Consider the following 24,655-nt stretch of genomic DNA (forward strand, 5'->3'; position numbering starts at 1 on the left):
GCTATGACAAATCTAGTCAGTATATTTAAAAGCATAGACGTCACTTTGTCAAAAAAGGTTCATATAGTCAAACCTATAGTTTTTCCAGTAGTCATGTATGAATGTGAGAGTTGGACCATAATGAAGGCTGAGCACTGAATAATGAATTCTATCAAGACGTGGTGCTTAGAGAAGACTCTGGAGACTCCTTTGGATAACAAGGAAAACAAACCAGTCAATACTAAAGGAAATCAGCACTGAATACTCATTGGTAGGGCTGATTCTTAAGCTGAAGCTCCAATAATTTGGCCACCTGATGCAAAGAGCCAACCCACTGGAAAAGACCCTGATGCTGGGGAAGATTGAAGGCAGGAGGAATAGGGGGTGACAGAGGACAAGATAGTTGGATGGCATCACTGACTCAATGGACATGAATTTGAGCAAACTCCGGTAGATAGTGAAGGACAAGGAAGTCTGGTATTCTGAAGTTCATGGGGTCACAAAGTCAGACATGACGTGGCGACTGAACAACAACAAAATAAACTGTTAAAAAGGGCTGGACAAACGAATCTCAGAAAGATTGCTGCTAAACCTTCAATTAACCATTAGCTTTCAAAGATGATTTGCAAAAATTATATATAGCTGTCACTAATGATCATTGCTTCCAACACTAAGACATAAGATATTAAGGAAGGCATCAGGGGTGACTAGAACTGGAAAGATCATGTAAGATTTCTACTTCTCTTATAACTTCCATATCTCATGTCTCCTGTTGAGTGGACTCTAACCTTGAGTCTTGCTGGCAGGTCTTCTGAGAAGTGCAGTAATTACATCTCCAGGCTCTCTAATGTACTAGAGAGAATGAGGAAATATTGCTATGTGCTGGCAAAAATAAGTCAGAGTATTATTTAATCATTGTTTCTATTGAGATCAGGAGCATTTTTTGGTATTCCATCTTCTAAAAACTTATGACAAGTGAGTCACTTTTCTGTGTTTATTTCATATCCCACAACAGCGCCAGGATTTAAATATTATTAATGTTATGAAAGAGTCATATCTATTTTTCTTTATGCTCTTTGCCTTCTTACCTCCCTACATCTCTATTTCTTTCCTTGTATTACTTCATCCTTTCTTTCCTTACTCTTCCTTTTGTTTCTTCCTGCCTTCTTTTGCTTTTCTTCTTTCTTTCCTTCATTCCTCTCTACCCCTTTCCTACCTTCTCTACTTCTTATCCCTACTCCTCCCTTCTCTTCTTTCCTTTCTTTCTTTCTATCAGGTAGTTAGAATGGAAAAAAGAGTCCATGATGGTGGAACTATGCAACAGGTAAAATTTTTAAAAACGCCTTTGAAAGAGGAGGTTGAAGACTGGAGTGGGGACACACCCCCTTCCCTGATTGGTCCTGGGCATAACCAATAAGGAGAACACTGATACCAAGCTCTGTCTGCATTGGGCTTATCCAGTCAGACACCAGGGGGAGGATACAGAAGGTATAAAAAGGGAAGCCAAGAGCTATCAGTGTGCTTCTTCATGACTTGGCCTGCCATTGCATATCAGGAGTGTGCTGCCTGCTTCCCACTTGAGCTGAAACTGAGCTGTATCTGAGTTGTAACTAGTTTGTCATTACAAATACTGCCTGATGTCTTCTTCATAAAATGCTGTCTGATTGAGTTACAAGTGGTGCACTATTCTAAATCTTTGCTACAGCAAGACAGGAACTAATGGAGAGGAGTAAACCAAACTAAAACTTCCCTCCATCTTTACTTTTTAAAATCTCACCAGACTCTCAAGTGAAATTTTATTCTACTTAGTGGTAAAATAATGTGCTACACATTCTATCACAATAGCAATAATAAAAAACACCTTCCAGATACCAAAGTCCAAGTGTGTATATGGATAGATGATAGATGAATAGATAAGTAGGTAGACAGATAAATAGATTATGATGCTGCTGCTAAGTCGCTTCAGTCATGTCTGACTCTGTGCGACCCCAGAGATGGCAGCCCACCAGGATCCCCCACCCCTGGGATTCTCCAGGCAAAAACACTGGAGTGGGTTGCCATTTCCTTCTCCAATGCATGAAAGTCAAAAGTGAAAGTGAAGTCTCTCAGTCGTGTCTGACTCCTAGTGACCCCATGGACTGCACCCTACCAGGCTCCTCCGTCCATGGGATTTTCCAGGCAAGAGTACTGGAGTTGTAAAATGAGATACCCACTCTTTAAAAGTGAAGGAAACAAAGTACATAACAATTAAGGCCAAGTTTCCACAGTTGGTAAATTTACAGCAGAAATTCAAGCCTTGCTTTTTATTATTCCAAAGCCTGTAGTCTTTCCATTTGTCAAAATCACATCAGTGCATTCAATACAATATTGTAAAGTAATTAGCCTCCGATTAAAATTAATAAATTTATATTAAAAATAAATACAAAGCTAGGATTAGAACGCTATCTCAGATTATGCTCAAACTTCAAAGTCTACAGAATATGTCAAAGAACCAAATAAATAAGGGTAAGATAAACTCAGTAGAACTCTCAAAAAAAAAAAAAAAAAAAGATGACAGTTTTTAGGGAAAAGGATCTATATCTTACTAATAATTTTTCTGTCTGGGATTGTCTATGTAAACTAAGCTTAGTACAGAAAGAGCAACAATTTCATACATCTACTGGGAGAGATAGCAGCAAGCTGCTGCTGCTGCTAAGTCGCTTCAGTCGTGTTCGACTATGTGAGACCCCACAGATGGCAGCCCACCATGCTCCTCCATCCCCAGGATACTGCAGGCAAGAATACTGGAGTAGGTTGCCATTTCCTTCTCCGTGGCAGAGACAGAGCCCCTAATATATTTTGTAGGATAGACTTGAGACATTCAATTAACTAAGCATTTGAGGGTCCCATTGCTTGTATATAAGCAAGATTAAACAGAAACTTTCTTATATTTGAAAACTACTCCAGAAAATTCATTTTGGTTCTTATTTTCCACACTCAGTTTTCCCTGGCATCTATATAAAGATACAGAAGAACATGGCATAGCCAAAATGTCAACATTCCCTGTTGTTATGAATTCTTTCAACAATAGAAATATTCAGTAAACATTACTATTTGTCAAGTATCATGTATGACATTTTTGAATACATTCATATCACCGGAAGTGTTTGAATGTTTATAGTTTTTAAATGCCTTCTATCATGCTAGCAAAAGTATATGTAATATAAAACCTACGCACTCCTTTATATTACTACACAAACTGATTACTGTTATTTCCCCTCTTGCTTTAGGCTAATTTAGTTTTCTTTGTATCCGTAGGTACTCCAAATGGAAAAACATTAATTCACCAATATATCTTCTATGAAAAATCTCATATTGAAGATCACCCCTTGGTAGTGAACTTAAACCACCCCCTCAACTCTACAACTGGCAGATAGATAAATGCTTAGATAAATGCCAAGAAATTCATACAACTTAAAATTATATAATATTTGATGCTTACTCCTTGGAAGGAAAGTTATGACCAACCTAGACAGCATATTCAAAAGCAGAGACATTACTTTGCCAACAAAGGTCTGTCTAAGTAAAGGCTTTGGTTTTTCCAGTAGTCTTGTATGGATGTGAGAGTTGCAAAGAAAGCTGAGTGCTGAAGAATTGATGCTTTTGAACTGTGGTGTTGGAGAAGATTCTTGAGAGTCCCTTGGATTACAAGGAGATCCAACCAGTTCATCATAAAGGAGATCAGTCCTGAGTGTTCATTGGAAGGAATGATGCTGAAGCTGAAACTCCTATATTTTGGCCACGTGATGCGAAAAACTGACTCACTGGAAAAGACCCCGATGCTGGGAAAGACTGCAGGCAGGAGGAGAAGGGGATGACAGAGGATAAGATGGTTGGGTGGCATCACCAACTCAATGGACATGAGTTTGGGTAAACTCCGGGAGTTGGTGATGGACAGGGAGGCCTGGCATGCTGCAGTCTATGGTGTTGCAACAGTCAGACATGACCAAGTGACTGAACTGAAATGAACAAATTATTTAAGTCATTCTATTTTCATTCATGTATCTATGTATTTTTGTATACTTCATATAACAGATTTTCCAAGAAGTGTTTGAAAATAGTATCTTCCAAAAGAGAGAAATCTAAAATATAGTTAACATTAAATAGCTGATTTTTACAAGTGGCAAAATACTTATCTTTATAACAAACATTGAACTGAACTGATAACAAACATCTTAGGACAAATTAAGGTTATATTAGTGAATAACAATTTTGGAGAGAACTCTTCCATCTCCCATCGTGACCATTAGGAATCATACATTCCCACTGATTTGGACACACTACATTTGAAAGACTATTGTGGACATTGCAATTGTTAGAAAGTCCTAATATGCAGCCAAAACTATTTTTATGCGATGTCCTCATTTTTTAAGCTGCCAACTCTGGATATCATAACAAGTAGCAAAGCTGTTAACATACACAATACATGTATGCAACTAAAGCATGTGAAAAGGACTTTTCTTTCAAATTTCTATGCAATTTTCAAGAATATTAAGGATGAAGAATTAAATTTCTCATTTCTTTAAAACAAGACACCCCACTCTATTTTTATTAGTTGTTGGACTCTTTTATTTACACACACCGATACCAAGAATTGGGAATTATTTTTTTTTAATTAGGTGATAATAATTCTGCCAATTCTGAAAATCTATAAACCTAGAGCCAAACTCGGGCTCTTCTCTAATGGAATGAAGCTCTTTCTCTTGGAACTGAGCCAATGTCTATTAAATAGCACTGTGTAAGCTATTCAGTGAAACATTTCATTGTCAGAGGCTGAACTCAAGACCCCTTTTAATACACACACACACACACATGTTAACTTTTAGTATGGGAGGAATTTAATTGATTGTGTCAAATGAAACTGTCAGTGCCTTCCCTGAATATTTTTAGTAGTTGTAGTGACAGACTAGGTACCTAAATGAAACAGGGCTTTATTTAAAGTGACACTGTGAATTCACTCTCATCAGATGCATCAATTCTAATTCACTTATGTCTTTTTGGAGCGTTCAGTTTGTCTCATTTGTTTCAACTGTTTCCTATTCTACCAATATTCTTTTCAATTATACAGACAGAATAATAACATGAGTGACACAACAAGAGTTAAGTATGCTCTGCTCAAACCTGTGTCCATAGGTTCCCTGTATAGTAAAATGTTTCCAACCTCAATGTGAAATCTAAATATATTAATAGGCTGACAAAAAGTCTCTTCTCAAGAATTAGAGTTCTGTTGAATGACTTGAATTTAACACAGTTCACCTGGTAATTGATAAAATGCACTTGCTCACAGGTGGCATAGGCATTTACTCTATTCTATTTCCATCTGCTAATATGTCTACCGTAAATTTAGAATTGAATATCCATCATCCAACTGGAAGTGAGCATTAGATCCCAAATCCTCTTACCTGCAGCTGCTATGCTGTGTTCAGTTGTCTTTCTCTAAAAATATCACAAGCACCATAAATAAGGTTCCTAAAACTGCAAAATTCAATTAAGGTGTCTGCATATAATTTATCTCTGATATCACTGATATTAGATAAGTCACATGTTAATATAGAGTTTCATTTGCTAAGATCCTCCAATGATTAAGAGTTGAAGACAAAATGCTTGATGTACAGGAAATAACACTTTCCAAATGTGTATATATCTTTTATAGTTAGAACACAAATCATTAATTTCATTTTCTATATATGTAACATATTCTCTGGAGAAGGCAATGGCACCCCACTCCAGTATTCTTGCCTGGAAAATCCCATGGACGGAGGGGCCTGGTGGGCTGCAGTCCACGGGGTCGTTAGGAGTCGGACACAACTGAGCGACTTCACTTTCACTTTTCACTTTCATGCATGGGAGAAGGAAATGGCAACCCACTCCAGTGTTCTTGCCTGGAGAATCCCAGGGACGGGGGAGCCTGGTGGGCTGCCGTCTATGGGGTTGCACAGAGTCGGACATGACTGAAGCGACTTAGCAGCAGCAACAGCAGTAGCAACATACTCTCAGATAATTCTTGTAGTAACAAGGAGAATTATGATGGCAAAATTTGGCTGAAAAGTCTGTCCAATATTAGAATATGCCAGTGGACTAATTCATGGGGAACTAACTCTTTTCTACAGTTTGGGGTTTCACTGTCAGAGAGTTTCAATCTACTTCCTTAAATTTTCTCTCCCCTTATTTTCTAGTGTTTGAAAAGATGAAAAATTAATGTTGTTTTTAATCCATAAAATTAATTTAAAGATACCTGTGCAGTTAAGACCTTCAATAAAAATGAAAGACTGGTATCATTTCACGGAATGAATTAAAACACTTGAAATGTAAAGTTTTCTATAGTGATCTGCCAGAACATGACTGTGACTGGCAGAAAGTAAACTGCACGTTAGACTCTTGACTTCACACTCTTCTACAGAACTGTTCTCTAATTTAGATTTAGTCACTTTCCTCCTGTAATTTTCAAGCCTGAGGAAACTGAAAGCATAGAATAGATATAGAAAATACTTAACAATTTTTCAAATCAATTAACTTCAATTAACCTGACAAATTAAAGGACAAATCCATAGTAGCCTTGAAATTAGGAATGATATTGTCAATGTTTTATGAATAATTAGAAAACAAGAATAGACAATTCTATATCCAAAATGGATTGACCTCCTGAGTTGATTATCTCAAAATATATCATACATTTTATAGTTAAGTAGCACACAGTGGATTAAATTGAAATAATCTCTTCATGCACACTTGTGAATATTAAACATGTTTCTAATCATGTATTATAAAACAGTTTATTCATTTTAAATGATTATTATTTAACTACACAATGCTTATATTTACTCAAAATAGATGTAACTGATATTTAATGATTTGGGATGTTGTTAGGTTGATGTTCTTTCTATCTATGACTTTCTGCTAATATAACCTAAGTACTTCCTTCAAACTCAAGCTGTCAATAAACATAAAATCCAACCAAAAGGATGTTGGTAGATAAAGATATCAAACAGGAGGCTATATGAGAGTACTGTTTCTCTTATACTTTTAAGCAATTTAACACAATATTTATGTACTTACCAAGCTCATATCAAACTAAAATTTTAATAAAAACAAAATATTTTACTATTTTCACTTCAATATTTTACTATAATATTTTGTAGAATGTGTTTACCAATACAACAGTTTTTTTTTTTTTTTCATTTAAAATGAAAGTTATTTCAAGTAAAAAAAAATCCTTAAAATATTGAGTTGTTGTTAAGGAATTCCATAACTGGCAGACACAGGCTTTACCTTACTTTTACATTATTTTACATTATTTTATTATTATTTTCCTTCAACATTCCTTTAAGTTTCAAAGGTATATTAATAAAAGATAAACTGTACCTTCTGTCTGAAAACAGGGCCCCAACTATAAACTTCAGAAAGGAACTGGTTTTGTACAGATATCCTTTTGCCACAGTCATCCAAAAAATGATGCTTAGTAGATCTTGAGTGACACTAAACAGCAATCCTTTAAGGTCACCTGTTAAGAAAATATATCTGCTATTACGGTTACAAATATTTTTTTAACTTTCCAGTATTTGAACAAAATCTACTTTTCTTACTAAATATTTTACATAATTGTTCAGTTTAGCTATTCAGAAAATGACTATGCTATTTAACAGTATCAATAGATGTTTATAGTTTGTCTAAATACTGTATATTTACTGAGTTGTTACATCACCAGATTTAATTTTTCCTTTATAATTTGTATTTACTAAGAAACAGAAAAGGATATCAAAGGTAAATTTTCATGGATTTCAAAAGCTTCAAGAATACAGGAGTGGGTTGCCATTTCCTGCTCCAGGGGATCTTCCTGACTCAAGGATTGAACCCTGGTCTCCTGAATCCTCTGCACTGGCAGGCCGATTATCAACTGCTAGTGCCACTTGGGAAGTCCTTCACAATGTATACAGATATCAAATCATCACGAAGTGCACTGTAAATATCTTACAACTTTATATGTCAAGTATACCTCAATAAAACTGAAATAAAAATAGCACATTTATTAATTCTTGTATTTCAGCTTTTGGAAAGCTTTTATAGTAATCCTGTACTGTTGTTAGCATTCACATAATTAAGTTGTTTTTATTTTCCATTTATTTAGAGGATTTACAATATTTATTAATCTTAAAAGCTTGTGACCTTCATTTTAAAATATGTTTGAAAATCATGTAAGTGTATGTAATTATTGGTATTCCCATCTCTTGAAGAATTTTCCAGTTTCTTCTGATCCACACAGTCAAAGGCTTTGATGTAACCAATAAAGCAAAAGTAGATGTTCTCCTGGAACTCTCTTGCTTTTTCAATGATTCAAAGGATGTTGGCAATTTGATCTCTAGGTCCTCTGCCTTTTCTAAATCCAGCTTGGACATCTGGAAGTTCAATGTTCATGCACTGTTGAAGCATGGCTTGGAGAATTTTGAGCATTACTTTACTAGCATGTGAGATAAGTGCAATTATGCAGTAGTGTGAGCATTTTTTGGCATTGCCTTTCTTTGGGAATGGAATGAAAAGTGACATTTTCCAGTCCTGTGGCCACTGTGAGTTTTCCAAATTTACTGGCATAAGGAGTGCAGAACATTCACAGCATCATCCATTAGGATTTGAAATAGCTCAGCTGGAATTCCATCACCTCCACCAGCTTTGTTCATAGTGATGCTTCCCTAAGCCAACTTGATTTCACATTCCAGGATGTCTGGCTCTGGGTGAGTGATCACACCATCATGATTATCTGGGTTGTGAAGATCACTTTTGTATAGTTATTCTGTGTAATCTTGCCACCTGTTCTTAATATCTTCTGCTTCTCTTAGGTCCATACCATTTCTGTTCTTTATTGTGCCCATGTTTGCATGAAACGTTCCCTTCAGTTCAGTTCAGTCACTCACTCTTGTCTTACTCTTTGCAACCCCATGGACTGCAGCATGGGAGGCCTCCCTGTCCATCACCACCTCCCAGAGTTTACTCAAACTCATGCCCATTCAGTTGGTGATGCCATCCAACCATCTCATCCTCTGTCATCCCCTTCTCCCACATTCAGTCTTTCCCAGCATCAAGGTCTCTTCAAATGAGTAAGTTCTTCACATCATGTGGCCAAAGTATTGGAGTTTCAGATTCAACATCAGTCCTTCCAATTAACACTCATGACTGATCTCCTTTAAGATGGACTGGTTGGATCTTTTGCAGTCCAAGGGACTCTCCAGAGTTCTACCACCACAGTTTAAAAGCATCAGTTTTTTGACACTCAGATTTCTTTCTAGTCCAGCTCTCACATCAATATATGACTACCGGAAAAACCATAGCTTTGACTAGATGGACCTTTGTTGGCAAAGTAATGTCTCCGCTTTTTAATATGCTGTCTAAGTTGGTCATAACTTTCCTGCCAAGTAGCAAGCATCTTTTAATTTCATGGCTGCAGTCACCATCTGCAGTGATTTTGGAGCCTAAGAAAATAAAGTCTGTCACTATTTCCATTGTCTTCTCATATAATTGCCATGAAGTGATGGGATTGGATGCCATGATCTTAGTTTTCTGCATGTTGAGCTTTAAGTAAACTCTTTCACACTCCACTTTCACTTTCATTAAGAGGCTCTTTAGTTCTTCACTTTCTGCCATAAGGGTAGTGTCATCTGCATATCTGAGGTTATTGATATTTCTCCTGGCAATCTTGATTCCAGGTTGTGCTTCATCCAGCCCAGCATTTCTCATGATGTACTCTGTATATAAGTTAAATAAGCAAGTTGACAATACACAGTCTTGACGTACTCCTTTTCCTATTTGGAATCAGGCTGTTGTTCCACGTCCAGTTCTAACTGTTGCTTCCTGACCAGCATAAAACTTTCTCAGGTCAGGTTGTTTGGTATTCCAGTCTCTTTCAGATTTTCCACAGTTTATTGTGATCCATATAGTCAAAGGCTTTGGCATAGTCAATAAAGCAGAAGTAGATATTTTTTCTGGAACTCACTTGCTTTCTTGATCCAGTGGATGTTTGCAATAATTAACACTGCTGTATGCTATATAAGAAAGTTGTTATGAGAATAAGTCACAAGCTTCCTTATTACAAAGAAATATTTTCTATTATTTCTTTTTCTGTCTATAGGTGATAAATATACATTAAGCTCAAGGTGATAACCATTGATAATCATGTATGTAACCTAGATAGCATACTGAAAAGCAGAGACGTTACTTTGCCAACAAAGGTCAGTCTAGTCAAGGCTATGGTTTTCCCAGTGGTCATGTGTGGATGTGAGAGTTAGCCTGTGAAGAAAGCTGAGCACCGAAGAATTGATGCTTTTGAACTGTGGTGTTGGAGAAGACTCCTGAGAGTCCCTTGGGCTGCAAGGAGATGCAATCAGTTCATTCTAAAGGAGATCAACCCTGGGATTTCTTCGGAAGGAATGATGCTAAAGCTGAAACTCCAGTACTTTGGCCACCTCATGTGAAGAGTTGACTCATTGGAAAATACTCTGATGCTGGGAGGGATTGGGGGCAGTAGGAGAAGGGGACAACAGAGGATGAGATGGCTGAATGGCATCACTGCCTCAATGGACGTGAGTCTGAGTGAACTCCGGTAGTTGGTGATGGACAGGGAGGCCTGGCGTGCTGAGATTCATAGGGTCGCAAAGAGCTGGACATGACTGAGCGACTGAACTGAACTGAACTGAAGCCAAATCATTATGCTGAACACCTTAAACTTATACAAACATCTAAATAATATCTCTATAAAATTGGATGAAAAAATATAATAGCATTCATTAATGATTTATTTCATATTTAAAAGAGAAGTAATTACATTTAACATATGTTTCCTCTCATTGGATAAATATCATTTACTTTTTCTAATTGTTAATTTGTAAATTAATCCATTGATTTTTCTTTCTTCAAATATTGTTGCCACTGAAAGCAAGGAATAACAATATTGAATCTTTCCAGAATGAATTAGGTTCTATTACTTCATTTGTGAAAAACAAAGACAGACCTGGAGTGATTCCAGCAGTATACTGAGACAACTCACTTACAATAGCCAACTGATAAATATTAAGAAAGTTTTTAAGGTACATTAATATTCAATTCAGCCTATATGGGAATATTTAAACCCAGAATCAGTAAACACTATAAATTAGGATTTTTAAAACTTACTCATTTGGTTGTTTTACCAGCACATCACTGCTAATCACCACCTCAAAGTGTGAAACCACAGCACATCTTAATTAGCATGTAAAGACTATCATCTCTTAGAGGCAGAGGGCAAAAAATTGAGGCTCAGGTCCATGAGTTAATTATAAAAGTAGCTGAGCTCCAGAAATATGAATTTGCATATCTAACAAATCTGTTACCCCAGGGTCAGAGTTTTGATTGGGAAGGAGTTAGATGCTGAGATTCATAATAGGGACATCTGGCTAAACCACTCAGAAATACTGAATCCCATATACCCTTTGAGCCTCCTGATGTGGTTTACCCATTTTAGGTAAAGATGTAGATGTGTGTGTGCTCAGTCACTCAGTCATGTCTGAGTCTTTGTAACCACAAGGAATGTAGCCTGCCAGGCTCCTCTGTCCTGGAATTTCCAGGCAAGAATAATGGAGTGGCTTTCCATTGCATTCTTCATTGGATCTTCCCAACCCAAGGATCAAACCAGCATTTCTTGCATGTCCTGTACTGGCAGGCAGATTCTGTACACTGTGCCACCTGGAAAGCCCTGAAAGATGTAGACACCACATCCCAAATCAGACATGATCAGAACCAGAGCGATAAAGTGAATTGAATCAATGGTTCCCATTGCCATGTGTCTACCTGCATTCCACTTTTCTTGTAGTCTGTTTTTTTCCATTAAATGTTATTCAAGATCTGTGTCAGAGGAGGTAGCCCTGACTTTCATTACTGGATCAATAGTGCTTTCACTTAGTTTTGTATCTTCAGAGGCTCCTGTGACCAGCTGACCAAGACAGAGAAAGGCCAAGAGTGAGTCAGGGACAGATCTGATTTGTGTGAATGTCATGAAAATGAGCTATATTACGGCAGGCTGATTCTTGAAGACATTCATGGTAGAAATTCTTTTAAAGAACAGTAGACCTGATCATTGCATTTGTGTTTAAAGAGAAGAAGGTTAAAGTAAGAATATATAAATGGGCCATGGATAGGAATTGGGCTAACATAAAAAGTGACTATCAGATCAGATAAGATCAGTTGCTCAGTCGTATCCGACTCTTTGAGACTCCATGAATCGCAGGACGCCAGGCCTCCCTGTCCATCACCAACCCCCAGAGTTCACAGAGACTCACGTCCATCGAGTCAGCAATGCCATCCAGCCATCTCATCCTCTGTCGTCCCCTTCTCCTCTTGACCCCAATCCCTCCCAGCATCAGAGTCTTTTCCAATGAGTCAACTTTTCACATGAGGTGGCCAAAGTACTGGAGTTTCAGCTTTAGCATCATTCCTTCCAAAGAAATCCCAGGGCTGATCTCCTTCAGAATGGACTGCTTGGATCTCCTTGCAGTCCAAGGGACTCTCAAGAATCTTCTCCAACACCACAGTTCAAAAGCATCAATTCTTTGGCGTTTAGCCTTCTTCACAGTCCAACTCTCACATCCATACATGACCACAGGAAAAACCATAGCCTTGACTAGGCAAACCTTTGTTGGCAAAGTAATGTCTCTGCTTTTGAATATGCTATCTAGGTTGGTCATAACTTTCCTTCCAAGGAGTAAGCGTCTTTTAATTTCATGGCTGCAGTCACCATCTCTAGTGATTTTGGAGCCCAGAAACATAAAGTCTCACACTCTTTCCACTGTTTCCCCATCTATTTCCCATTAAGTGGTGGGACCGGGTGCCATGATCTTTGTTTTCTGAATGTTGAGCTTTAAGCCAACTTTTTCACTCTCCACTTTCACTTTCAAGAGGCTTTTGAGATCCTCTTCACTTTCTGCCATAAGGGTGGTGTCGTCTGCATATCTGAGGTTATTGATATTTCTCCCGGCAATCGTGATTCCAGCTTGTATTTCTTCCAGTCCAGCGTTTCTCACAATGTATTCTGCATATAAGTTAAATAAACAGGGTGACAATATACAGCCTTGACGTACTCCTTTTCCTATTTGGAACCAGTCTGTTGTTCCATGTCCAGTTCTAACTGTTGCTTCCTGACCTGCATACAAATTTCTCAAGAGGCAGATCAGGTGGTCTGGTATTCCCGTCTTTTTCAGAATTTTCCACAGTTTATTGTGATCCACACAGTCAAAGTCTTTGGCATAGTCAATAAAGCAGAAAGAGATGTTTTTCTGGAAGTCTCTTGCTTTTTCCATGATCCAGTGGATGTTGGCAATTTGATCTCTGGTTCCTCTGCCTTTTCTAAAACCAGCTTGAACATCAGGAAGTTCACGCTTCACATACTGCTGAAGCCTGGCTTGGAGAATTTTGAGCATTACTTTACTAGCGTGTGAGATGAGTGCAACTGTGCGGTAGTTTGAGCATTCTTTGGCATTGCCTTTCTTTGGGATTGGAATGAAAACTAACCTTTGGAGTTAGCAACCAGAAGATCCAAGGGCATAGTCCTTGCTGAAGGCTAGCAGGCTCCAGACCAAGAAGAACCAATGTTTCAGTTCAAGTCTGTGGGCAGGAGAAAACTGATATTCCAACTGAAGGCAGGTGGGCAGAGGAATTCCCTCTTACATGAAAATTAGACTGTTTGCTTTATTCAGGCCTTCAATTCCCTGGATGTGACTCATCCACATTAGGGAGTACAATCTGCTATACTTAGCCAAAGGATTAAAGTATCAATCTCCTTTAGAAACACACTCACAGAAACACCTAGAAAAATGTTTGACCAAATATCTCTGCAAACACTGTCCCAGTAAAGTACACAACAAAACACTAAGTATCACATTTTCTTAACCCCACATCCTCCTTTCACTTTTCCCTATTTCATTTTACCCAATACAACCACATTCCTCAAAAGAAGTATCTATGACTGTTTTCATTTTCACACCTCACATTCATTCCTTTTTTCCATTAATATCTCCCTTCATTCCCAATATTCTATTTTGCTTTTTGGAACTTTATCTTATTCTCTATCAGACTCTTAAGTGTGCATTTCATCAAAATTCATTCTTGGCCTTTAATCTTTACGTTATAATCTCTTCTGAGGTAATCCTTGATTTCATTACATTACCTAAACAAAAACAAGTGCCAACTTTATAACCATTTTTTTCTCTTGGATTTTTCAAACTCATGATAAAATTAACATATCTAAAATTGAAACCAGGAACAATGTTTGCTTCCCTTCACCTGTTTGTTCAATGTTTGCTTCCCTGTCAACCCTTAACAATCATATCACCTTCCAGCATTCTCTATCTCAGTGAATGATTCCATCATCTTTCCATCTTGCAAAAGCCACAAACCTTAAGGCTTTCTCAGATATCTCATTCTTCCTCAACCATGAATTCAGTAGTTTATCAAATCATGTTTACTTGATCCCTATACATTTCAGAACTTTGTCTTCTCTATTCCCATTACCATTCATTTAAATGAACATATTTTCTGCATTGCTATTGAATCAGCCTCTTTGCATTTCACTCTGTATCCACTTTAAAATATTGTTCATGAGGCATACAAATGCCCAGAAAGCACATGAAAAAAGTGATCAACATAACTAATTATCAGAGAAGTACAGTCAAAACTACAATGGATGAGAGAGACGATAAAGAAAGCTGAGCACCAAAGAATTGATGCTTTTGAATTCTCCTGCTGGAGAAGACTCTTGAGAGTCCCTTGGACTGCAAGGAGATCAAGTCAGTCAATCCTAAAGGAAACCAGTCCAAAATATTCTTTGGAAGGACTGATCGTGAAGCTGAAGCTCTAATACTTTGGCTACCTGGTGCGAATAACTGACTTATTGGAAAAGACCCTGATGCTGGGAAATATTGAAGGCAGGAGAGGTAGAGGACAACAGAGGATAAGATGGTTGGTTGGCTTCACTAACTTGATGGACATGAGTTTGGGGAAGCCTGGTGTGCGGCAGTCCATGGGGTCATAAAGAGTTGGACATGACTGAGTGACTGAACTGAACTGAACTGGATCACCTCACACCAGTCAGAATGGCCATCATCAAAATGTCCACAAGCAGTAAACCCTCCTGCAACATTGGTAGGTATGTAAATTGGTATAACCACTATGGAGAACAATATGGGGCTCTGTATAAAACTAAAATAGACTTACTGTATGATCCAGCAATCCAAGTTCTGGGCATATATCTAGAGAAAACCATAATCCTAAGAGATACATACACCTTAGTATTCACTACAGCACTATTTACAATAGCCAAGACACAGAAGCAACCCAAATGTCCATCTACAGAGGAACGGATAAAGAAGCTGTGGTGCATATATATAGTGGGATATTGTATATTCAGCCATAAAAGAATGAAATAATGCCATTGGGGGCTTCCTTAGTGGCTCAGTGATAAAGAATCCACCTGCAATGCAAGCAGGCCTGGGTTCGATCCCTGGGTTGGGAAGATCCCCTGGAGAGGGGCGTGGCAACCCACTCCAGTATTCTTTCCTGGAGAACCCCATGGAGAGAGGATCCTGGTGGGCTACAGTTCATAGGGTCGCAGAGAGTCAGACAAGACTGAAGTGAGTGAGTATACATAAGCACAAATGGAACTAGAAATTATCGTACTAAGGTAAGTCAGAGAGAGAATGACAAATATCATATATCATTCATATGTGGAATCTAATTTAAATGATACAAATTAATTTTTTTAAAAACAGAAACAGACCTACAGTTATCAAAAACAAACTTATGGTTACCAAAGGGGAAACGTGGGAGGAGGGATAAATCAGGAGCTTAGAATGAATATACACACACTACTATATACATATTAATAACCAACATGGGCACACTGTATATCACAGAGAACTCTACTCAACATTCTGTGATATCCTATATAAGAAAATAATCTTAAAAAAGAATGAATATACGTGTATATTCTACTGATTCACTTTGTTGTACACCTGAAAGTAACAAAACACTGTAAAGCAACTATACTCCAACAAAATTAAAAAAAAAAAAAAGAAATATTATTCATTCTGTAGCTGGAATGATAGTTAAACTGAAAATCAGATAAGAGGCTGGAGTTCTTTTTTTTTCTTATTTATATGTTTTTGTAATTTATATGCATAACATTTATTTCCTCTGTGTGTATATAATTTTCTTATTATGTTCTATTCATTGTGCTAGTTACTGGAATTTCAAATGTGAACAAAATAAAGACCTGTAGTTAAGTGGATCCAGTGAGACAGCAAGATTGGTGAACAGCCAGTTTCAGTCAGTGCTGTTTGATAAGTTCTGTAAAAGAGGTCAGCCTGGCACTTAAGAATCACAGGAAGGTATCCAGTCCGTTGTTGAGCATTCAGGGAAGGCTTTCAGGAGGAGGAGACTTTCATGCTGAAGATGACAGTTGAACATGAATGGGTATATTTGTAGCTAGGAATATGAGTTGCATTATGTGGTTAGGGATCTTGTTTGCTGCATTAAGTAACTTAGAATTGTTTCCCAGGTGGTTATGAGAATTAAAAAATAGTTTACTGAAAAACTACCGATGGCAATGTAATTTTGAATACCTACACACATTAAGTATCACAAACACTTCCAATAACATGGGTCATTTAAGCCTCAACATGGTTTTACTAATGTCAAATCTTTTTTTTGTTTGTTTTTTCTTTTTCCAGAGGCCCATAGCACACAGAAGTTTACAGAGTGAGTAAATGCCAGAATCCAGAAAATCACAAATCAATTCATTTTTTTTTCCTGTAAACAGGTTATAAAATTCTGGCATTATTAAACAGACTTCATTGATCTAACACTGTAAAAACTACCCAAATATTTAATTAAAGACAAATACTCTTATTTATCTCTTCAAGGATATTTAAAACCTTAACTTTTAAGTATTGGTTATATTGTAGTGAACCATTTAGGAAATATAGTCAATTTTTAATGATACCAGGTGGATCATCCTAATTTCAGATTAACTACATCCCACTGACACGATTTCTTCCCCACCCTGCTGCCACCTGTCTGATACCAAACTCACTCAGCTGTGGACACTGACAGCTGGTTCTTCAGAGGGGAGTGGGGCAAGCAGGCATCAGGTGAAAATGACTCATTAGCAATGAAATGGAAAAAATGTGCAGACTACCCCACAGACATTTTGGATGAAGCATAGGTTTTTTCCCAAGGCTTCTCTCTCTGTGTTCTGTTTGAAAGCTAATTGCAAAATGATGATAATAATGTACTTAATTTTATAAAGGTTTTGAAGTTACTATGATGTGATGCCTTCAGATTTAATTTATTTATATTTCCTCAAAACCAGTTAAGGTTTCCATTTGGACATGAATCCTAAAGGCTGAAAGATAAATACCCTGATGTTTTGGCTTTCTGTGCATGTCCAAGGTTACTGCATTAGAAAGAACCCTGAGACAGGGAGTTATCACACTGAATTCTAGTCATTCATTAACTACACAAAACCACACAGTTCTCTTAACTCCCCTGGACATCAGATAGTATGTGAAGAAAAGAGAACTAAATGAGCACAGTGATTAAATTGTGCTTAATTATAGATATTTATCTCTTCTGTTTCCTAGGAATTTTCTGGTGGCTCTGATCGTAAAGAGTCTGCCTGTAACGCAGGAGACCCAGGTTCAGTCCCCTGGAGAAGGGAATGGCAACCCACTCCAGTATTCTGGCCTGCAGAATTCCATGGACAGAGGAGCCTGGTGGGCCACAGTCCATGGGGTCGCAAACAGCCGGTCACAACTGAGTGACTAACATTTCACTTCCCTTTCCTGTTATTTACTTGAAGTTATTAATAGATTACTTATTCCTCTCAAATATCTATTATTGTCGGGGGCCAGCATGAGGCGCTCCGCCCATGGCAAAGGTCATGAGGAAGGAGGCTCGACATACACAAAAGCGGGATCGAGCCTCAGGAGTCCCCCTGGAAATTCTTGAGCATCTACCCCCATAATCAGAGCCTGACTACTTTACTACTTTGTGCTCTCACCTACACCTCTGACTTTACAGGGGGCTGTCCCCCACCACCTCTTTTGGAGAAGGAGTTAACTTAGAGCACCAGTTAACATTAATTCCTGGGCATGAAAGGAGTGTTCCAAACTTACAAACTCCTCTTAAGGTTCTCTAGCCTGACTGACAGGCTTGTCCGGCCACATGTGATTGCTCACAGCCTCCCAACCGTGAGAGGCATGGGATGCTTTAAACCTTCTATAAACATGTTCCTTAGAGAAGTTAGAAAACTGTTAGTATAAGTATAGTGGGCTGATTAGAAATTGTATTGGTGAAGGGTTTTCTATTTGTTGAGCTAATGTTTACTGCTAAGTCTCCACATCCCCTGCCCTTATACACATTAATGAATATATAGAAGAAATAAGTATTAACCTTTGATATTAATTACGTTAGACCTTAGGCTAAGCAAATTCTTTCCTTAATTAAAACCCACTACACCCTCACCCTATAGGAATGTAACTTTATCCGGTACCTTCGGAAGGTGGCGTCTGTTTCAAAAATAGTCACCCCTGGAGAAATAAGTGTTCTGGTTGACTGACCGCTGTCACAAGGAGAGGGTCATAAATAGTCAGCAGGCCCCCCTGGCCAGAAGATGATGTAACACCCCTAAGACCTCTGTATACATTTGTATGAAGCACCTGACTTTGATAAAAATCAGGACTGCTGACCCCGCATGACTTTTGTATAACATCTCAGTGTATAAAAACAGACCCTGGAAAATAAAGAAGGGGATCAGTTCCTCGAAATACTGGTCTCCTCATGTCATTCTTTATCTCAAACTCTGGCTGAGTTTCCATCTGGAGAGCGGAGCCCGCCAAGCTTACTAATTTTGCCTGGGCTTCTAAGATCCGACCGGGGAGGCCTCAGTGTCTCCTCTCCTTCGGGAGAATGGAAGGACGCCTGTGGCCTACGTAAGTGGTGCAAACTTCTTGTCTTGAAGTTTTATTGGTTTCCCGCGTAAACCAAGCTACTCAGCCTTTCTCCACTGAATTTTCCTGCTGAGCTATCCTCATTCTATTACTCTTTATATCTCTAATTAATATCTAATTAAAGCCAGTGTATTCGCCAACGCCATCTCCCCTTCGAACTCCCTGGATCAGCTGGGGCTGGACCTCAGCATATTATATTTGTAGATTTTATACTATTTAAAGATCTTTTCATTGGGTATATGAAATAGTAATAACGACAAAGTTTTATGCCTGAATCTTCAAAATGGAGTTTTCAGAAAAGTGCAAAGACAAGCTCAGTTTTCATGAAATTAAAAATACAGACTTATTATAAAAATGTCTCATATGCTACAAAGCATTAATGATTGAAACATTTATAGAAAAATTTTAGTGTGAGTTAATAGTTGTGCAATGTCTCCTAAAGGCACTTCAAACTGTGGAAATTTAATAATGTTTAGCTAAAAAATTTTTCCCATTTCTAAGACCAAAATGGTTGCAACACTAAAATGATAAGAAATAACCTTAACATACAAAAAAGAGTTCTCAGTGCAGTGACTTCATAATAGTAAATTGTAATATGTGCCTTTTAGGACCTTGGTTCTGAAAAATGTGTCCAAATGTTATTGGCACACTGATGTACCAAAATATATATATATATATATATATATGTGTATATATATATATATATATATATATGAAAACAATAAGAGAGATTGGTAGAGCTGCAAAAATAAAACTTTTCTAAACCCATGTTCACCTTTCATCATCTGAATTCCTTTCTCACACATGTTCACACGTCTTCAGACCTTCCTCATTTCCCAACAGCGTGAAGCTCGGGCATTAGCAGCAACCACTAGAAGCCATACTCTTACATCTGTCACTATTAGTTAAGAATACCATCCAATGTCAAGAAAACTAGAATATTTCTCCTTTAGTCATTTTTGCTTCCTCAGTGAGGGGGTCAAAAGGGTTGCCTACAGCAAGTAACTAAGTGCAGAATTCATTGCTGAAATATTCTATTTCACAAAACCATGAACTCCCAGACTAGCCTTGTTACTGCTTTTTGTCATACACTTACCACTGCTTTTTGTCATACACTTACCACTGCTTTTTGTCATACACTTACCACATACATCTTCTACCTTGAAAAACTTGTATCTCCCCTAAGTCCAATGTCATGGAACAAAACTGTTTTTCAGACTGCAGCAAATATCTTCACAAAGGAGACAGCAGGCTGAAGTCAGTTTTTATAGACTATTCTCCTAGGGCGCTGAGAATCTGTGAGAGCAAGTAACGCTGAAAAAGGTCTTTCGTGCCTTTCTAACACTGCCGCTGCAGCTGTTAGCACTTCTGGTGTCAAGGTACAAATGTCATGGAGGTACTGTCAGTAAAGTAACACCCGTGAAAAACAGCCTGGCAGTCTGGCTGGCCGCCAGCGCCCGTAATCATCTTGTTATATGCTGCTCAGAGCCGGACTTCTGTTATCACCATTCCCTTCGATAGCTCTTAATTGAAGCAAAGGGATTTGCCTCACATCAATAGACTGAAAGGGTATTTCTGAACTCTTTAAAAGTGTAATTTCAAAGCTGAAAACTAACTGAGGTGCTTAAAATATTATGGTTCAGCTTTCTGTAATTCATAAACTGTGTGTCATGGGAGGAAATAGCTTGAATCAAACCGTGTTCCCCAATTCCCCAACTAGAGTCTTCTGTGAATAGAGTACAATTGAAAACTTTTTCAAACGGATGAAAGATATACAACACATGGTGCATATTTTGAAACTCTGTGAGTTCTAACTAGAGGGAAAAAAAAAATCAATGAAGAGATTTCTCAGACTTCGAGAGATTCTAGAGTTTATTACAAAAATGTATAAAGAATCTTACCATATTGTGTCTTTCCTAAGACTTTTCTCACCTGATCTGGTACAAAGCCACAGTGGGAAGAGAGACAGTGGATGAGGCCTCTCCCCAGGGATAGGACCCCAGGGACTGGAATATCGACAAATTGCTCAACATCACAGGTCACTTGACGATTTGCAGTTATCATCAACTTTACTCTTGGATATGGTAATTTACTAAACTATTTGTCAGCAATTACAGAGGATGTCCTTGGCCTTGGAGCTAAGCTGTGGACACTTTTTCTGGAGACATCTGGCACCACAGCACATAATCAGAAAATAATAACCTCTCAAGAAGGAAATAACTATATTGCCTTTATCTTCCAATTAACAGGGCAAGTGTCACAGGCATTACTTTCCCAAGACTGTATCGCATATGTATAAACACACATATGCCCATTCCCATGAGGTGCAAATCTCTATCTTTTGTATCATTCTATCAAAACTGCTTGGCTGACATTACAGTATTCATTCAATTAAAAAAATAATTATGGAAAAATTCACTGGCTTGTGGTATATTTTCAATTAATGCAGTCCTCTTCACTCTAATTATCAACATAAGTGTCCTATTTTTGTGATTTATCTTCCAAACTTCTAAGTATTTAATTGATATACCCATATGGGCATCTTATAGATCCCTTTCAGGTGGTGCTAGTGATAAATAACCTGCCTGCCAATGCAGGAGACTTAAGATACTCGGGTTCAAACCCTGGGTTGAGTAGATCCCCTGAAAGAGGGCATGGCAACCTACTCCTGTATTCTAGCCTGGAGAATCCCATGGACAGAGGAGCCTGGCAGGCTATGGTCCACAGGGTCGCAAAGAGTCAAACACAACTGAAGCAACGTAGCACACAACATGCAAACTTATTATTTTCTTATCACCCCATAACTTTTACTTTTCATGTTGCCCACTTTCCTATGACTTTTCATGAATGCAATTCCTTGGCAAAAATAAAATAAAATAAAATATAAAGCATCTTTTTTCCTTGACAGATTTTTTTAACCCAACTAATAATTGACTATACTCCCCAATTATAATAGGTGCCAAATCCGGACCCTTTTTTTATCCTCAATACTAAAATTCAGCCTGGAGGTTTTCTATCCTGGACAACAGCAGCAGCCTCCTGACAGTTTCTTCCCATCCCTCTTTCTCTTACTACCGCAATGCATCCTGTCCTTTAAAACCTGTTTTCTCCCTTATTAACAAATATACAGTGCCACACTTACAAACAGAGGCATCTGTGAACTTCCCTTTGCCAAAAAATAATGTTCAAATCCTTAGCCCATGGCTATTTACCATCTATATTTTCCGGCTTCATTATCTGATAGTTCCCCTAGGGCTTCTCTCATAGCTCAGTCGGTAAAGAGTCTGTCTGCAATGCAAGAGACCTGGGTTCGATTCCTGGGTGGGGAAGATCCCTTGGAGAAGAAAATGGCAATCCACTCCAGTATTCTTTCCTGGGGAATTCCATGGACAGAGGAGCCTGGCAGGCTACCATCTATGCGGTCACAAGAGTCGGACACAACTGAGCGGCTAAACACATACCCCTATGCTCATGGAACTACTCATCAGACCAATGCTTTCATTTTTCTGTGATATAAAATGGACTTTTTGCTCTGCTTGAAATAGACATCATCTCCCCTACCTTTAGTACCTCACTACTCAAAGTAAGGTCTGCAGAACAGCAACATCAGCATTGCCTGGGAGACTGTTAGAAATGCAGAATCTCAGGGCCATGCCAGGGTACTGAATCAGAAACCTCCATTTCACAAAACTCCACTTTGTATTATACACTATGAACACTCTCTCTTTCAGAAAGCCACTCTTTATCATTCCACTATATTCTTTTCACGTCCTACCATGGTGAACATCGTAAAGACTGCTGGATATTTTAATTATACTCAGCCTCTCCTTCCCCTCATCTTTTTCCTCTTCTCACTTTTCATTTTCTACCCCTCTTTCCTCTTTTCTTCTTTTCCTACTCTCTTTCACTTCCTATTGTTAATAGCAGCAACAGTAGTAGTTGTTGCATTAACATACACCTCTGGCTGAGGGTCAATTTATCTCTCAGAATTTTTTCTTCCAACCTGAATCTTCTTTCAATGTTGCTCCATTGAAAGTTGAGTTTTTCTTTTTCGCCCAGAAATTAAATATTATTTTGCAGTTTGATGATAAAAGAAAAACTAGCCTTTACAAAGATTGCTACTACTGAGCCAGTGAAAGTAGTTATATGGAATGAGATACTATATTTCTAACTATACATGGTATGATATAGCCATATTCATATAACAAATGAAACAATTCAAAAATTTTCATGTGCTAGAATAAAAGTACATACCCTTTCTACCAAACTATATATGTATAGTTGTATAAAGTCTGCATTTTAGAAGAGTAATTGTAGATTGCTAAAATATTTTTACTTTCTTAAATATGCTATAAAACACACAATAAGAACCTATGAATGTGAAAGTGTTAATCTCTTAGGTATATAAAACTTTTTGTGAACTCATGGACTGCAATCTGCCAGTTGCTCTATCCACAGAATTCTCCAGGCAAGAATATGGAGTGGGTAGCCATTCCATTCTCCAGGGGATCTTCCTGATCCAGGGAACAAAGCAGGATATCCTGCATTGCAAGCAGATTCTTTACTGTCTGAGTCACCAGGGAAGTACACCTGGCATTATTCAATTTATAAGTGTTTTTTGACCGCCTGAATCTTTACATTTGCTTCTACATGGTCAAATGCCTTTCATATACCAACTAGCTCTGACCCCTTTGCAGCTAATGTGGGTTCACATCTATTTTCTGGCTCATGTTCTCAGATACCTAAGAGCAAGACAGTCCTCATCATTCTTCCTTATTGAAAGCCAAACATATGCTTATTTTGGAATATCTCCTTATAGACAAATTCCTTACTGAGTGAACAAAATCTGACCTATGATCAGGGTTGAAGTGATATAAATTTATGGTAAAATTTTGCAAACACATTATTTATTCCTCTTGATGAAAATTATTAGATCATATATTTGCTTTTCAGCTGTCTTGATTATTAGAGGCACAATTTAAATGAGCTTTGGTAAAAGGCCTTTACAATCAAGCTATACAAAATTTATGAATTATATGTAAGTCAATCCTTTTTGATACAAACTTTCTTCTTTGAAGACATACACATGAACTTGAAGCAAGATGCTTTATATCATATGCAGGGTCTGTTTTATGTGGTAAATTAAATTCACATAAGCAAGACGAATCCCTATAAAATACTCAAATAAATCATGTTGTCCTCATCACCCAATAGGTGAGAATTTTCCTGCTGTTCCAGTGTTAACACATTCTTAGCACATTTTCAGCTGTCTATAGAAATCTTCAGTGTAGAATAAATTAGTGGACGGATGTGTTGATATCAGATATTAAAGATTCAAATAGAAAATGGATTAATAAGATCGCCTTTATACCCAAAGAAATGAAGATCTGTGTCAAACTACAAATAATTCAAGCTAAAAAATGGGTCACAATGATTTACATATTTCAAGTTAATTTGCTTTTACTCCTAAATCATGACCTACATTTATGAAATTACTTTGCTAGTGTGATCCTAGATGCTGATTTTTAAACCTTATTTGGTTCACATTCAATGTCTATTCTTTGAGCTTAGTATCCCAGGAAAACAACAACAAGCTTGATCTTGGATAGCATGAT

At 37.7% G+C, this 24,655-nt stretch overlaps 1 long non-coding RNA gene across 2 annotated transcripts in view; it reads right to left on the reverse strand.

Moving 5' to 3' along the window:
- LOC104996403 overlaps nucleotides 1-24,655 on the reverse strand; it is a 738,430-nt gene that overhangs the window by 308,260 nt on the left and 405,515 nt on the right. Inside the window, exons 1-2 of one of the 2 annotated variants that reach the window (XR_826184.1) lie at nucleotides 13,546-13,584; nucleotides 7,381-7,519 (exon numbers count right to left, since the gene is read on the reverse strand). This is a non-coding gene — a long non-coding RNA (uncharacterized LOC104996403). Of the gene's footprint in view, nucleotides 1-7,380; nucleotides 7,520-13,545; nucleotides 13,585-24,655 lie in introns of those variants that run through there. The other variant, XR_826183.1, reaches the window with a different exon arrangement.

Source organism: Bison bison, unplaced genomic scaffold (assembly GCF_000754665.1).
Source record: "Bison bison bison isolate TAMUID 2011002044 unplaced genomic scaffold, Bison_UMD1.0 scf7180017864292, whole genome shotgun sequence".
Taxonomy (NCBI): domain Eukaryota; kingdom Metazoa; phylum Chordata; class Mammalia; order Artiodactyla; family Bovidae; genus Bison; species Bison bison.